Below are 17,500 nucleotides of genomic sequence, written 5' to 3'. Positions count from 1 at the left end.
AACAGAAGTGATTTCCTTGATTTTTTTTAACTATCAAGTTTTACAGGTCTTACTAAGTGCCTTGTTTTATGCCTTTACTTCAAGAGGAAATCTTTAAACAAGAGGGGATATGTTCTTGAAAGTTGCTCAGGTGCTGCCTGTTTTGCCATCCAATCATCCATGGCCATTTTTCAATAGCTGTTAAAATACAATACAATTCTTCTGTAAAAATTGAGGCTTATTCAGGAAGTGTACCCCTACAGTAAAACAAGCTGATATAAACTCCAAACCCAATGCGAACATCAGATTCGGAGCATCCTCTGCCTATACAATGAAAATGCAACGGGCTTCAACCTCTGTCATATTACATTTCAAATCTTCAAAACATTAACAAAAAATCTACTTCAAGCAAACTGTGTACAGGAGTGCTTGTTAACTTGAAGGGAAGGACTTCATTACAAAGTAAATCAAAATTTCTTAACAATTCTGACCCTGAATCCATATGGCTGGGAAGAGTTTAGTAACTAAAATTCCCATAAAATCTGCACGCCACGGACAATCAGCCAAACCTTTTTATATGTTTAGAGTATCCAAGCAATTATTCTTCAGTTTTCAAATGATTAGTCCATATCAACCTCTGGTCAAATGTTGGTCAAACGTTAATCTCAGTAGATGAGTCTCCTGTATACAATGAATCCTCTGACCTTTAACATAGAGCTCAGGATCCACATGCATTGCCCGAATACAGTCAAGGCAATATCCCATTTTGCTTATAGAAAACCTAAAACCCTTCATAACAACCGACCAGATGATTTTGTCAATTGTGAGTTGAAGTCTCTCTCCAGTACTGACATTTGGGCTTCAGCATAAGATATGGATATCATCTACAAAACGAAGATGAAGAGTGTCATGGGTAATAATAGATGTTATTCTATTTAAAGCAAGAGCAAACAAGGCTACATTTAGCACACTCTCATGGTGAACCCCTTTTTCCTGACAATATTCTATTAGGCTATATATTTCCTTAAGCTGGCAAAAGCAACCGACCAGGAAATCTTGAATAAACAATGGTAATTTCTTTCTTAGTCCAGAACCATGATGAGTTCTAAGAATGTCATGTCTCTGGACAGTGCTGCATGCCTTTTCGAGGTCAAAAATACCTACATGGTGTTTTGAAGCAAATGATTCACAAATATCAGACTCCACATTTATCAATGAGTCTATTAGTAAATGCAACTCCTAAAGTGGCAATGGGTTGATGCCGAAATGACCTTCGTTTTCAAGTAGAATATCAATTTTTCACTGATAATATTCTCCATGATTTTATTAATACAACATAACAATGCACCTGGGAGGTAAACTGCTGCTATAAAATTTAACTTTGTCTAGCTTAAAAAAATGCTAAAATTATACTCAATTTCCACACAGATAACTGTGGTCTTGTCATATTCTATTTATGATACTTAAAACAAATTTCTGAGTTAGATGATGTTTTAGCACTACATGGGAAATAATCATTAAAAGTTTAAAAAGCTGAATCACTTTATCTGTGAAAGGTTGATTATAGGACTCCAGTTTGTTTGTTGTAAAGTTCAATCATTTTTGTTCTTTGTCGACATAGTATCTTGGAATGGTTTCAGACTTGCTTGATAAACTGGCAAATTTTTCAGTCAAAGCATCACTAAATTCTGAGTACTGGTTATAAACTGATAATTTACTTTCCATATAGGAGGTGAAGTTGGTGTGAATTTCCCTTCTATTCTCTATTATTCCTCCAAACAGCCAATAGAGGAGTTTTGTTATTGATGGAGGATACAAATGACCAGCATTTATGCATGGCCGCTTTTACACTTGATAAAACTGGGCTCAAAACTTCTTGTATATGAATATATTTTTTCTGCCTTCCAATGCCTACATCACCTTGCCCAAGATACTGATGTTAATATATGCAATAAGTTAAGTTAAGTATATCTTAGTTTTACCAGACCACTGAGCTGATTAAGAGCTCTCCTAGGGCTGGCCCGAAGGATTAGATATTTTTACGTGGCTAGGAACCATTTGGTTACCTAGCAACGGGACCTACAGCTTATTGTGGGATCCGAACCACATTACATCGAGAAATTAATTTCTATCACCAGAAATAAATTCCTCTGATTTCGCGTTGGCCAAGCTGAGAATCGAACTCGGACCACGAGATTGGTTGCCGAGCGCAAAGTCCACTCGTCCAACGGGAAACTAATATATGCAATACCACCTAGAAGCCAGTCGTTGTTGGAACATGCATGTAAATTTTGGGAAGGAACTTATGCCTGCAGTATGAAAATTTTCATTCAAAAGGTCACTATCATTTCTCTGTGTGGAACTCTCCTGCATTTCCTTCAGTATATCTCAACTCCTAAAATCTTGGCTGGTAAGCTTTTTCAAAAGTACACCTTGGTGATCTTTGTACTGGTGTATTACTTTTGATGTTTATTATATGAAGTGCAAAATTGCTTGTATGACATTCATTTAGTCTTTGTCAGTCAGAAACAGCAATCAAAATATCAATGGATGGCAACCTGCTTGTTCAAATCTGAAGATGGGCAAGTTTGTCTGTACTAAGCAGACCATTACCATAACTTTCAATAAGTGATGATATGAGGTTACCTTTTGTATATGCTAAAACTATCATCCCATATCTCATGCCAACTATTAATATCTCCAAGAATGAGGATTGGTTACAGGAGTTGGTGGATTGGCTCTTACTAATTATCAAAGTTACCAGGAGCAGATACATCACGATTACTAGTGAATCTGGTAACTAGTATCTGTAAGATGCTCCACAAGATCTGGCAAAGATATTGCCTGAAAGTGTATTTTTGGATTTTCACTAGATAGAGAATTCAGGATGAGGGGAGACCTGTCTTGGCCTCAGTGGAGGCTAGCAAAATCTTTTGAAGGTCTTTATACTAAATACTCCTCTACCATAGCTAACATTTGGATGAAGTTTGATTTCTGATTCCATTTCGCCATCACTAGACTTTAAATTACAGAACAAGAGCAACAGATTTTTGCATGAAAGTGTACACACTTTTTTCCAAAGAAAGATATCACCTTCAGTGGTTGTAGTATGCCACTGTACTGGTTTTGGAGGTCTCTGGTGAAGCATATTGTGCTACTGGTAATTCTCCTTAATCAGTCTGCAAGCCAGTAGACATCCACATTATTTGGTACTTTCTGCAAATTATATCAATTACATCATCAGAGCAGATTTTAATGTTTTTATACAGAGCTTACCAAAAGCTTCTTCATGGCTTTTGAATGATACTCACGCATCCCACTAATTAATCTTATTTTCAAGTTGTATTCTAATTTCTAAGATATTATCAAGATTAAAATTATGTGATATTTCGTTAGACTCACCTCCTGTGTCCTTATAACAGTTTGAATTACCTTGAACATTATGATTCTGATCCCATTCATTGTCAACACTAAGTTGAAGAGCTATATTCACAGCAAGGGAAACTCACTCTATCCCTTATCTACACATTGAGTAATATTGTAAACTGGAAATTTACAAGAACATCGTGGGCACCTACCTTGAGAAGGCCCCCCTCTCATTGCTCTACACTAAAGAACATGGCAAGAAATTGATATGGCAATCCAGATGCTCATTTAACACATCACAACAAGAAATCAGAAGATACATTACATTGACAATAAACAGACTACACAAAATTGATCAAACCAATTTATGCAGTATGAGAGCGCACAATCCGAATTTGTTACTAGAATACAATGCACTAGAATTACCAGCAACACAAAAAAGCCCTTGGAATATCACAAAGGAAACCCTCTACAGATGGTAGTTGCCACTGCCATTCATTATAAGATTAGCCAAACAGCTAACCTTATGACCAAGTAATTCCTCCTCTGATATTTTCAAAAGGCACGATGTCATGCTCCAGCCGGAATGCCAAAAGGGTGATTTCACTCATCATGAAGCTATGACAACCATACAACTCCACAAATTTACTTTTCCATCTTCAGTGAAAACAAAATAGAAAATTCTGTCTCAAACTTCACTAACAACCCGGAGTCAACTTTCACCACGGATACTTAAATGTCACTTGCAGGATCAAATGCCAACCTGCTAAAGACAACGGCATGTTAACACATTTCTCATTCATTATGCAAAAGTGATAGAATGTGTACTTTTACCTTACAGTCTTGGTGCTAGGTATAGTTCTGTAAGAAAATTTTAGTATGGGGAATTTTTTCCAGAAATGTTTAGAAGGTGTCTTAGTAAGCATTTCAGACTTGGGTGGACATCTGCCACCTGATAGGTTTTCCGGTTATGACATCATAAAAGATGGCAGCCATTCGATTGTGAAACTTGTCATATCTCTCTTAATACTGGCGTGATTTGGATGAAAATTCATATATTTCAACTAATTGTAACTTTAAAAGACGGATAAGTGATAAAAATGTTTGCAAATACTTAAAATACCTGAAAGTGTCAAACACAAGAAGTAGCAATTGTCATAAGAAGTTGTAATCCTGTTACAGAAAGTGTGCTTCTATTGAGGGAATCATTGTAGAAGCTAGACTTTGTCCTCAATGATAAATCTGGTGATGTACAGGACCTTAGAAGCTCTTGGACTAAATCAAAAATACCAGAGGTATTTATCAAGTTTTTCAGTACATTACCTAATATAGATGAAAACAATTGAGGAATGTGAAATCCTCGAAAATGTAGATGATGAAGAATTGGAAATTGGGAAGTACTCACACAAGTGGAATCTTAAAAGAAAAACTTTAATACAAATAATGTACTATAGTATTCAACGTGGGGCTAGAAAAACACCTTTACATATGATGGTAGGTGAATCAATACATCAGAAATGTAGAAGTAAAACCTTGATAACAAGCTTACATTATGCAGGTTTAAGTGTCAGTTCCCATGAAGTTATTCATCACCACCATAACCTTGCACAACATAATGTTAACCAGTCTCCTTTTCAAATACAAATGCTAAGACATTTTAAGAGTGATGTCTTCACAATTGGCGCCTTTGACAATTTTGACCACGAGGAAGGTACTTTAACTGGCGTTGGAGGCTCTAGTAACACTGTACGTACTATGTGTACTCTTTCAAGAAAAATCACTAGAAACACCAGTAAAACCATGCTCATCAGAGACTGAGCTCCTACGAAAGATGAAAGCAATTCAAGAGTTTCTTCCATGCCAAGGTTACAGTTTCATTTAAAACCGAGCAAAACGCCCATATCTCCCAAGCAATTACAAAGTAACCTCAGATTTATTTACGATGAATGAGGACAAGTACGGAAATTCAGACATATTATGGCAGTTTTCAAGAACTACTCAAACCATTCTACATAGTTTTCAGATTTCTAATCCAGAAAAATATCTTGGACATCCTGTACCATCAAGGAGTGCATTCAATGCAATTTGCTCCAAAGAAGAGCTACAGCAGAAACACATTGGATTCTTACCAGTAATCACATACCCAGTAACTCAACATGCGACTGTTTACACAGCACTATTGAATTTCAATAGTATTCTTGATCAGTTGGACCAAAACTATTTGCCAGTAGCCTGTGATGAAGGGATATATGCTATTGCACATGAAGTCCAGTTAAGCAATCCAGTTAATTTTAAGAATATTGCCCTTGTTTTGGGAGCATTTCACATGGCAAAAATTATGCCTGGTTGTTTAAGTAAACATGTTCGTGGAAGTGGGGTTTCAAATGTGTTTCTTGAATGCTCAGTGTTTGGAGTAAATGCGGTCGAGTCTGCTTTACTAGGGAACAACTATGCAAGATGAGTAAAAGGAATACTTATGTTAGGAGAAACCTTCAGATTGCAAATGAAGTCATTTCTGAAAGAGCACTCCATCGAGTCTTATGCATCAGAATTTGAAAAGTTACCTCAAATCCGCAAAGTATTAACTCAACAAGGGAAAACAGAATTGATCATGTGGACCTGGATGTTAATGTGAAGAAGCTCCTCACAGATTTTGAGACATTTATAGACTGCAGAGGGCAAACATCAGAGCAATTTCTGTACTGGGATCATTTTCTAAGACTGCTCCAGCTTTTAAGAAATTTGAACCGTTCTGATAGACAAGGTCTCTGGGAACTACATCTGGCTACAGTACAGAAACTTCTGCCAGTATTTGCTGCATCTGACCGTGTTAACTACTAATGATGGTCTTATTTATAGCTAGAAGACATGAGGAGAAGCATGTTGTGAAACGGTATCAACTTAAATTCACAGCCATTTCTGCGGATATGGCATTGGAACAAACCATTAATAGATCTCAAAAGAGCTCATCTGCTATCATAGGGCATACAAAACTAAATCAGTTTGCAGCAGAACGGGAGATTACACATCATGAACGTCTTATGATATTCAATCTATTTCGAGTGTTACATGAAAGTCTTATGATATTCAATCTATTTCGAGTGTCACAGACTCCAATTCTTTTGTGGAAGGCTTGAACCTTCACCACGAGTTTTGTAAGAAACAAACCCAGAAATTAAAAGAAAAGGTCAGCTCAATATTCAAATACATTTTACCGAAAGGTAATCCATTTGATATGAATACTATTCTATTACACAATCTAATTGCAAACGTACTAGTTTCACAAGACACAAAGGAAAAGATTTTGAATTTGTTTCAAACTGGTGATAATTTGTTTTCTACACTGTGCAAAGCAAAGTATGAAGAAGAAACAACAAGGATCTCAAGTACAATCCACAACGTCATGCTACCTGCATTTCATATATGGTAACAAAACACCAAGTACTAGACTTGTAGGTAAATCTAGCAAAAAGAAGTTAAACAGTTCAGCTCACCATATGATACAAATAGCCCAAGCTCGTGAGTATGACATGCAGAAGCTTTTCCAGTATGATCTATCTGATAACTGTTCACTGTTTGATGAACAAGAGTTACTGAGAAAACCACAAAAAAGTGCATTAGTTAAAGAGTTTGAAACCTCTTATTATAGCTCTATCAACGATACACAGTTCCAACCTGATGAGAAGATGTATGTTGTGGATATAATGAATTCTTTACGAAATGTTATGACAAATGAAAGGAAAATCTTTGGTACTGCAGCTTTTGCTTTCTCTTCATATGTTCAGGGCATCACAAAGAATTATGGCAGAGTTGATTATGTTTCTGACAGTTATCACAACCTATTACCGAGACAGCTTGAGAGAATACAAAGGCAGGGCAAGGGCATTGTTATAGATATCAACCACATCTCTGAAGAGGTCCCATTACCAGTTCAACTTTGCAGTTTCTGGGGATCATCAATGAACAAATTAATGTTACAGGAGTTCATTGCCAATATATTGATAACTACTTTGACTGCTACACCATATACTACCAACCACACATTTAGTGCCTTTTCTGGTGATGAAGAACATGAGATCTCATTCAACTGTACATCTGTGCAAAATGGTATCCAAGTAAATCACCCAGACATCTATTGTTTGTCATTTGAGAAAGCAGACTTTAGAATGATGATTCACTCAGAACATGCATCCCAACAAGGGATTACAAAAATCATTCTTGTTAGGGCAGATACCCACATAATTGGTTTAGCTTCGTTTCACTGGCCTACTGTTCATCAACTTGGTATACAAGAAATCTGGGTGCATACTGGAGTTGCTGATTTCACACGACTTTTGCATGTTCATGCAATTCACTAAAAAATGGGCCAAGACTTCCAGCAATCTATGCACTATCTAGAGCAGATTACATAAGTAAGTTTGGTACCAAAAGAGCAGCTCTTAATAATGCATCAAAAAATATTTGGAAAACTTTGGCAAGTCTCCTGAGTGGCAGGAGATAAATAGAAAAAAAACCTTCAACCAACAGAGGAATTCTTAGTACTATTAAGGAAAGGGGCATCTTGCAAATCTTTAGACCAACTCAGATTGTGGATGTACCATCATAGGAAGAATACAGACATTGAAGATTTACTACCCACCACTAGAATTTTCAAGGGACATTTGTTGAGGTCATTTTTTATAACTACCTTCAGCATCACTGTCTAGATGAAATGGTTGTTCCCTTAGATCCTTGTGAATTTGGATCTGAAGTGAAAGAAATATCTTGGTACCGCAAACCAACTTGCAGAAGTATCCCATTGACTTTATTGAGGCATGTACCTGTGAAAAGTGTGCCAAATGTTCATGTACTTGTAGGGTAAATAATGGTAGCTGTTACCCTTTTTGCAAGTTTAGTAGTGTAAAGGGGTCGGATATAGCTTGCAGAAATCTGTTTTGATAATATCTGAACATATTTGTAAGACAATCTCTTTTTGTAAATAATAAGTTTCATGACGATGTAATATTGGCTTAGTCATGGTAAAATACTGAGAAATATTTTATTAGCATTTAACAAGATAATTAAGTAATATTGTAAATAAAAATGAAAAAGGTTATCAAAGCATTGCTATTAACCTTTTAAATAATAATTTAAAAAATATTGGCCTGAAGTTTCATAACCGGAATACCTACCATGTACAGGCGGATGTCCACCCAAGTCTATAACCAGCACCTGGACTATAACCATGAGGTTCAATGACACGGGCTGGCCAAGCACAAAAAAAGGATTATACAACTAGTCATACCCAGTTTTATTCGCGAACAACATATTATAACATTGTCTTTGTAACTTACATAATTCAGAAAATCAATGTAATAAAACACAGGTACAAGTAATATGGCGTTCATTCCATGAATATCGGAAGTATTGAATAAAGTGGAGGATTAACAAAACGAACGCATCTAAATTGCCGAACTCATCAACTTAATTAACAGCACTGAGAGAAGGTCTCTTGATGGATAATAATAAAAACACTACGGAACAATTTCATTTATTTTTACTAGTCCTTATATGCGAATATTACCATACCTTTAATCTCTTTTACTGTAAGAATGGAAAAAAAATATGAAAACCCTTAACAGCAACAGCTGATATTGAAGCCCTGTATCTTTGAATTCCCAGTTTCTTAGCTGCCGTGAAAGGGATTTAACGCTGATAAATGGAAACATTTTGAGCTGAAGTGCCAGGTGACTTAATAACATTTTCGTAAAATGCCAGCAACTCTATGACTCGTTGAAAGTAACTACCCCTGAATTTACTATAAATGCTATAGTAAATATTTCGTTTTAGTATATATCTTTCTATCAGTTTTAAAGGTTTATATCTTAAAAATAAATTCCACGGTTAACATTTTTAAATAATTAATAATCATATTTAATGAAAACCGCAAAGGATTCTACTCACCCTTTCATCTCTGTCTTTCCCCTTCCTTCCCTCTCAGTGAAATACACCGTTTCCACATTTCCCTGTGCGATCTCCCCGACGGTTTCACCGTGTTTAGCTTAGTTTTCCCTTGTTATTCAAAACACCCTCTTCCATGCTTAATTCCCTTATCTTTCAGAGATATATTTCCACCTTTGGACTCTTGGATCTATTTCATTTTATCCAACGATATTATCTGCTTCCTTTCAGTACAAGAATTTATTAAATTTCGCCTTTTATTTAAATTTCGCCTTTTATTCTCTCATTCTTGGGCTTTCTGTTACTTTCTGTTATTTGCCCTTTTTCTTGCTAGTATTTCAGAATAATATTGGGAACTTTATTGCAGAAGGCATGAAAAGATAAATATCAAGAATAAGTAATATTTTATAGTGTGCTATAAAATATTATTCATTCTCCTATTTCTTTATTTGTACTTCTGCATTTATTTTTTTTAATGTATTTTTGTAATTCTGTATTTAAAACCAACATATAACATATTAAATTTTAATCATACATTTAAGGAAACACTACCACATGGTATCATATACTGAATATTTATTTAACCACATGCTTAAACTTTCGCTTAATGGTTAATCTGTTAATCCCCAGACCAACCAGTACCCATACCTCAGGGTCATACTTCCCACACGATGAAATATATAGGCCGAAAGGCCAGATTGTAAGTCATTAGTCACTCGATAATGTCATAAGGCGAAACAGCTTTTGCGACAAAGTTCAATAAATGGAAGAAGGTAGCCTCCGTATTTTTCACCAGAAATTGACGAACGAGAACCGGAAAAACTCCGCCAGTATGAAGATATTGGTACGAAGATACCTGCAAGAAACGCATTCGTGCCACGAAAGCAATTGCTTTTAACGTATGTATATATATATATATATATATATATATATATATATAGTATATATATATATGATATATATTACGTATTATATATTAAATATATATATCATATATCATATATTATATATTACATATTATATATATATATATATATATATATATATATATATATATATATAAATATATATATATATATATATATATTTATATATATATATATATATATATATACATATATATATATATATAATATATATATATATATATATATATATATATATAAAAATTTCAAAGGTGAAGGGAAAAGGCACCATCGTTGCATTAGTTATTATGCCAACGTTTCCCGATAGTTTCTGTCGTCGCATTTTCAAGGCTGTAATGATTAAAAAACTACCTTACAAACCTTACAAACCATTAAAACATCGATACGTAAAAAAATAAGACAAATTAAAACCAGGAGGGATAGGGACAGGACATATCTAAACAGCAGAGGTAACAAAACTAAAAGCATAAGTTTACTCAAGACCTAGTAAGAACAAGAAAGAACGGGAGAAAGAAAACAAAAACAAAACGTTAAGCGATAAACAATTGGATAGTGGTTATCTGAGTATTAATGTGGGGACCGTCATCTTTATAGAAATAGATTCAAGTATACAAAGGTAGTTCCCGTTTTAGGCTTGAGCTATTATAGAAAAATCCTTATAAATAATATAAGTTTTACACGATTTTACATGATTCGTTATATTAGATTATTCTGGATTAGCCAGATTACATTCAGTCCTGTAGCTGACACCTTTACGGGAATCTATGCGAATCCGTAGTAGCCTCCTCGTGCATCCGAAGTAAATCCCACGATCACATCCTGGGTACACATATTTGTACACAATGTTCGAAGACAGGAGATGGCTAAGAGGATCCTTGAATTTAAATAACGATCCGATAGTGCGTGGATTCCTTAGTACTAGTTCCAGGTTTAGAGCTGGAACGTTCTTTGGAAAATGGCGATACATTTCTTACTTAAGGTGTGGTCATTTAGGTAGGGAAAATTGGCATACATTTTAAATTTTGGTTAAGATGGGTGGAGTAGGATTCATTCTGGCATTCAACATTTGACAGAGCCTTCTGAAGACCATTCTCGAGGAGAACAGTTATTCCCGAAATAAGATGTTTAGGATGTAATTTCAACATGAAACATGGCCCAAGTTGAGGAATGAATAAAAACTCTATGTAATAGAGTTGAAATCGCATTCACTTTGAAGTTCAAAAATCAGGAACCATAAAATTCATACCTAACCCTGTAAAAGTACTTTTTCGGAATACACCTGTATATTCGTCTCTCTCTCCAGAGTACACTTAATATTAGGATGCTGGCTGTTAACGAATTCTAAAACCATTTCTGTGTCGTGATCGTGTCAAAATATAGCAAACCCGTCGTCTACATGCCTCCGGTAAAATAAAGGAAGGCAGCTCAGGGGACAGTTATCATTGATGCCCTCCTCCATGGAGGCCATGAATATATTCGCTATAGTAGGTCGCAGAGGCGGCCCCGTTGCAACCCCCCCACCCCACCTGATTATACAGAGTACCATTCAAAATAAGGGCCGTGTCCAGCATGGCCAGTTCTAAAAATTATTTAAATAACGTTCGGTTAAAATTATGAAAACTGGAGTCAGGGTCAGGGAACAAGTTATTTAAGATGATTTCAATGCTTTCTGCAACTGAAACAGTAAAGAGGGACTCAATGTCAAGGGTAGCCATAAATAAATCTGAATCTTGAATGATGATCTCTTCTTTAAACTTACGAGTTAGGTAATGAAAAGCTATTTTTTGTTAGAGGTTCTAGCACTGATACCAAAAATTTTGCTAATTTATAATTAACAGTATTACATGATGATAATATCGATCTTAAAGGGATTACATTTTTGTGATTTTAGCCATTTTGGGGTAGGACCATATATATATATATATATATATTTATATATATATATATATATATATATATATATTATATATATATATATAAACAAAATTATAGTCACGAAGGAAAACTGAAACACTGGAGATGCTAAGTACTTTCGTCTTATTACCAACATACGGTCACAAGAACTAAAGATATACAGCAGCAAGGGCCTATATAAGCAAGTACAAGTCATAAGTGAATACAAAAAGGTCGGGTGGTCACAGAACGGTCAACAGCTTCAAATCAAAACCTATTTTTTGGTATTTCTCTTTATTCTATTTTTCAGTTCCCTCTGGAGCATATTTAATGACCGGGTCAAAAGATAATAATCTTTTATTTACGTTAAAATGATTCACCCAGTTCAACTGAATCAAAACAGATTCTAGCAAAGCCCTACTGCCTCAGGGTCAAGCCAAGCTGGCATAAAGACGGCTTATTCTAAACGAATTGACCAACCACAAGGATGACATACTATCCTAGCAAGCTCCAATTTCTCTTACTCACCAATTAAGATTCCTTTGCCAACCTCCCCAGTAGTTTACTCTTTTGACCGGCAAGTTCTTGGAGTTATACCAGGAACTGAAAATGCTCATAGCACACATTTTGGTCTTAATTGGCTGCATCAATTTTTCACTGGTTGGAGCTACTGGCTCTACTTTCTCACCAAACAGCTTTTTTCTTTATCACAGACTTCCCAATTCTGGTATACTAACTGGATACGTTTATACAGGGGAGATATAGAACTGTTTCAACACCAAAATCTGATACACTATTATGTACAACGTTCAACTGTTTTCTAAAATTACCTTTCCTTGGAATATGAAAGATCCATGCTTTACAAAAGCTGCTATAACGGAAGACTACTAATCTAATCTATCAAATCGCAAATTTGCATTGGTTTAAAACCAGTAGACTGAATATTCACAAATTTGCCCTTCAAGATGTTATCAATTATTTTTTTATAAATCAGTATTTTCTGTTCCGTCTTGTACAACACAATTTACATCATTAGACCTAATTTGATTTGTATCAGTTTCTATATAACAATCAGGGAAATTCCAAATCAAGTCAAAGTTTTTTTTAATTACGTTTCACTAGTTTGCTATTACACATAGTATACTCACAAATTTTTGCGGCACCCTTCAAGAAAAATATGCCGATAAACAATGACATTTATTTCTTACTCAAAAAAACAACTTTCTCGTTTGAATACAATGACTAACTTAAGCGAAACCTTATATAAATTTGGAAAAAATAAATCTAACAACAATTTACTAAACAATTGAAAATTCACTTTAGATCACTATGAATTAAAGAGTCAGAGGGACATGAAGTTTTTATAAACAAAATAGCATGCTTACATATTCAATAAATGTTGTCGAAATCACAGGCAAAAACTTAATTTTCTACAATGGTTGTCAAAAAAGACAAAATATTAAAAACTTCTTCCGTAATCTCGTCTCTTTACGTTACCTTCACACATGTGAGGAAGCAAACGAAAAAAACTAACTTGCACAGATAAGAATGAAAGCAACTAACGAATGGACAACACCTCATCGCTAAAGCTAATCATCATCCGAGAGAAAGACTAGAAAATTCCCTAGACTTCAACGCAGTAGAGAATCTTTGGGATTATACAGTTAACAAGTAACGATCAAGGAAACCCTAATTATCCATGCTAAGTCAGCACAAGCTAACTTCTGCAGAGAGTCAAAGAAATTATTTGTGATAAACTTGTGAGTTCTAAGTTTAAGAGAGAGAGAGAGAGAGAGAGAGGAGAGAGAGAGAGAGGATGAGAGAGAGAAAAAAAATATATATATACTAATTTATATACATATCTATACTATCATCTATCTATCTATCTAATATATATATATATATATATATATATATATATATATATATATATATATATATATATATATATATATATATATATACATATACACACACACACACACACACATATATATATATATATATATATATATATATATATATATATATATATATATATATATATATATATAGTGTGTGTGTGTGTGTGTGTGTGTGTAAACTGCTTCATCAATTGATTATTGATTATATAAGGGTAAATGGATTAAGCCAAGAAGTGGTGATGGAATGCTTCGTCAATTGTGGTGTATTTAAGAAAGCTTAGTTTCGTCAGTGGATTTCTTAGGTGAATAAACTGTGAATGCTGACGCATCGAGATTACGCGATTTATACCTCACAAAGGAATGCAAGCAGAGAAGATACTATAACAATCGAGTGCGTTAGGAAGTGCGTTAAAAAGGGGTCATGTGGATGCAATATAATGGCATATCCAGACAGCGGTAGATCATTCGGGTTTGGGCCAGTGTACGAAGTCCAGTAAGGTGAGAAAGTAATTTGATTATTGCAGTAAACATTTTACTTATACCCTGTATGAAGACTATAATTTTGGAAGTGACTGGAAGACGAGTTATCCTTCATTTGGGTGTTTGCATTATTACGCATTTATGCTTTTCCCTTGCATGTTTTATTTAAATTGTGTTCTAAAAAAAGTGACTTGTTTTTTCTCAGATGTTTCAGATATTCATGTAATAAGGGGATTTTTGACAGTTACCTCTTGAATGACTATGACATTCCATAGGTTAATTAATGTCAGGAATGTGGTATAATATGGGGCTAATTAATATGAAGTATATGACATCTTTTTAGATGAAGAGTATGACATTCTATGGGAAAATGAATAAGAGGTCAGGTTTAACTTACCTACGACATATTTGCCTGAATTGAGGACACTTGTTGCCTTTCACATCTCCAATTCAGTTGCATATTTTTTGTCAAGTGAAGTTTGGAAATAACGGTGTATTTTTATATTTCATTAGTTTTGTCTGAGCCTTAGTTATTTTGATACAGTAACTAATAATAGAAAGATGCAGGTTGATGACTTTCCAAAAGGTAAGTGTCATGTTTGCTTTATTCTTTGGCGGTCTACATTACCATTTTTTCAGAGACAAGGCTCAGGTAGCCTTGTTACAGTGGTTGCAGTGTAATTAGCGGTAATTAGAAGTAATTAAGCCTAATTAAGCACAATTAAGTAGTTAATTAAGGAAACACGCCTTCAGAAGGATTGGTTTAATTAATTAAAATAAGTTTCACGGGGTTTAGGGGCAAACTGGCAACTCTAGGCAGGATGATAGGATACAAGGGGTTTCCTCCTGCTTCAGTGTCAAATATAACTGTCAGTGGATAGCATGTGTTGCTAACAAGCAGTGGATAACGAAGATTTATAAACCACAAGGGAAAGCGGGAGAATGTGTGTCCAGTTTTTATTTTTTTCTCTCTCTCTTTCTCTTGAGTTATGGTGATATAGTGATCGTTTTTTTTTTCTTTTGCCTGTGTATTACAGCTGGGTTACAAACTGAGTGAGGGAACATGTTTTTTTTCTCCTCTCTTTCTTTCCTTATGTACTTCACATGCAATTAATCATATTGGGTGAATATACGTTGCCAACGCATTTGTATTTTTATGTTAGTCCATGCAACGAGAGTCTGTGGGCAGAGGAGATGTCATTTCTGCCCTGGGGTATCAGTTTAAGTCTAAAGATAGCCGGGTTATGTGGTTTCAGCAGAATTGCTCGCACAGCAATGATACAAGATGGGGAAAGTCTCTCAGCATTCGCTACTTCCCTCATGCATTTTTTTTCTCCTTCTTCCACCTTTCGTCGCCTTTAATATTCAGATGACTCGAGGGTTTTGTTCTCCTCCTGACTTACAAACGATCAGCTGATAGAATAACCTTGACAGTGAATGTAAAAGGGGTAGTTTTTTTTTCCCCCGCAGACTTTAGGGAATATTTATTTTTGAGAATATTTTTGTGGTTGTTGGTTTGTGAGTGAACTTAAGGAATATTGTTGGTGTTTTGGTGCAATTGGAATACCAGAGGTTTCTTTAATTTAGACAAGATGGTGGGAGGGGAGAATGATGATAACACTTTACTTCATAAAGTCAAAACAACTGCATCTGGGGCTCGTCCGCTTCAAGGTATCATGAACAGTGTTCTTTCTTAACCAGTACAGATTTTCATTGAGGGTGTAAATAACTTTCTGAATGCTAAGAAAATTAAGAGCGACACAGCGGCATTCTGGGAAACCAAAGCCTTGCTGAATTTTAATAGATGGGACTTAGCACATCGCTGCCATAATTTTCAGCATAAATGTCATACTGGTTTTTCAGGATAGCCTATGGTATGGAGGAATGCAGAGATATGGTCCGCAATCTGAGGGGTTTTTACAAGATCAGAAAAGGTCACAGAGGACATTAGTTGAGCGTAGTTCTCAGCTTTTTGATGCAGTGAGAGAATTGATATGGAAATTGAAAAAATTCAGATGGTAATACTATCTCCCTTGACAACTTCTACCAGTTGTTGCATTTTTCTTGGTTCCAACATGATTTTACGGACGTCATAGTGGGCAGTTTAGATGAAAAGATTGAACCAACATCAGAAGAGGCATTGATTTATTCTCAGGTCCGAAAACTCATATCGAAATGTCCCACGGTTGATGGCACACTTATCAATGGGATTGTTCCAGGGAAGCCAACACAAAGGGATTTAAGTTTTCTTTCCCTTCGATTGTGTGCCAAACTGGATAATAATAGGGTAATTATGGATCCAATACAACAGCTGTGTGGCTTTAATTGTAATAGACAGGGGCATACCAAGAAGCAATGCAAAGTAAGATACTGTGGGGCATGTAAAAGCTCAGATAATTTTTGGTGTTCCTGTCTGTCTCAAAAACGGAGAAATGCAAGAACTACACCCCAAAATGCTGGTAATTCAAATATAAAACCACCTCAAGGAGGTCACTCAAAGAGGATTGGCAAAAGTTTTGGAAGGCTACTCATCAAAAGGGATAAAGGTGATTTGTATGTGCCATTACGGACTTGTGGGGGAGGCCTTAAAGCCAAGGCTGATAGTAAGAGGAACAGTGGGTAGATTTGGGATCCAAATTTTTATAGATACAGGGCTCGAGTTAATTTAAAGGACTATGATCTATACCAGTCTATGTTTCCACAATTTCCTCTGAAACCTTCGGCAGATACAGTGTGTGATGTACATACAAGCCCATAAATTGAATATTTTGGGTTCCATAAAGGTTTGGTTCTTACTGGGTACTCGGGCGTTAGTGGAACCAATTTTGGTCATGAAAGAGGTTGCTTTAGGCAACAGGGTTTTGTTGGGCCATCCTGCATGTAAGAGAAATAGGATAGCTGTACGTTGGATCCACAAAAATTGGGGTGCCTTTTGTTTTTACTCCATATGTGGGTGTACAGGAATGAAGGTGAACAATGATAATAATGGTGATACCAAGGTTAACATGGGTG

The sequence above is a fragment of the Macrobrachium nipponense genome, chromosome 1, assembly GCF_015104395.2.
Source record: "Macrobrachium nipponense isolate FS-2020 chromosome 1, ASM1510439v2, whole genome shotgun sequence".
Classification (NCBI taxonomy): domain Eukaryota; kingdom Metazoa; phylum Arthropoda; class Malacostraca; order Decapoda; family Palaemonidae; genus Macrobrachium; species Macrobrachium nipponense.
The sequence above is the reverse complement of the archived record's forward strand: the minus strand, read 5'-3'. Positions refer to the sequence as shown.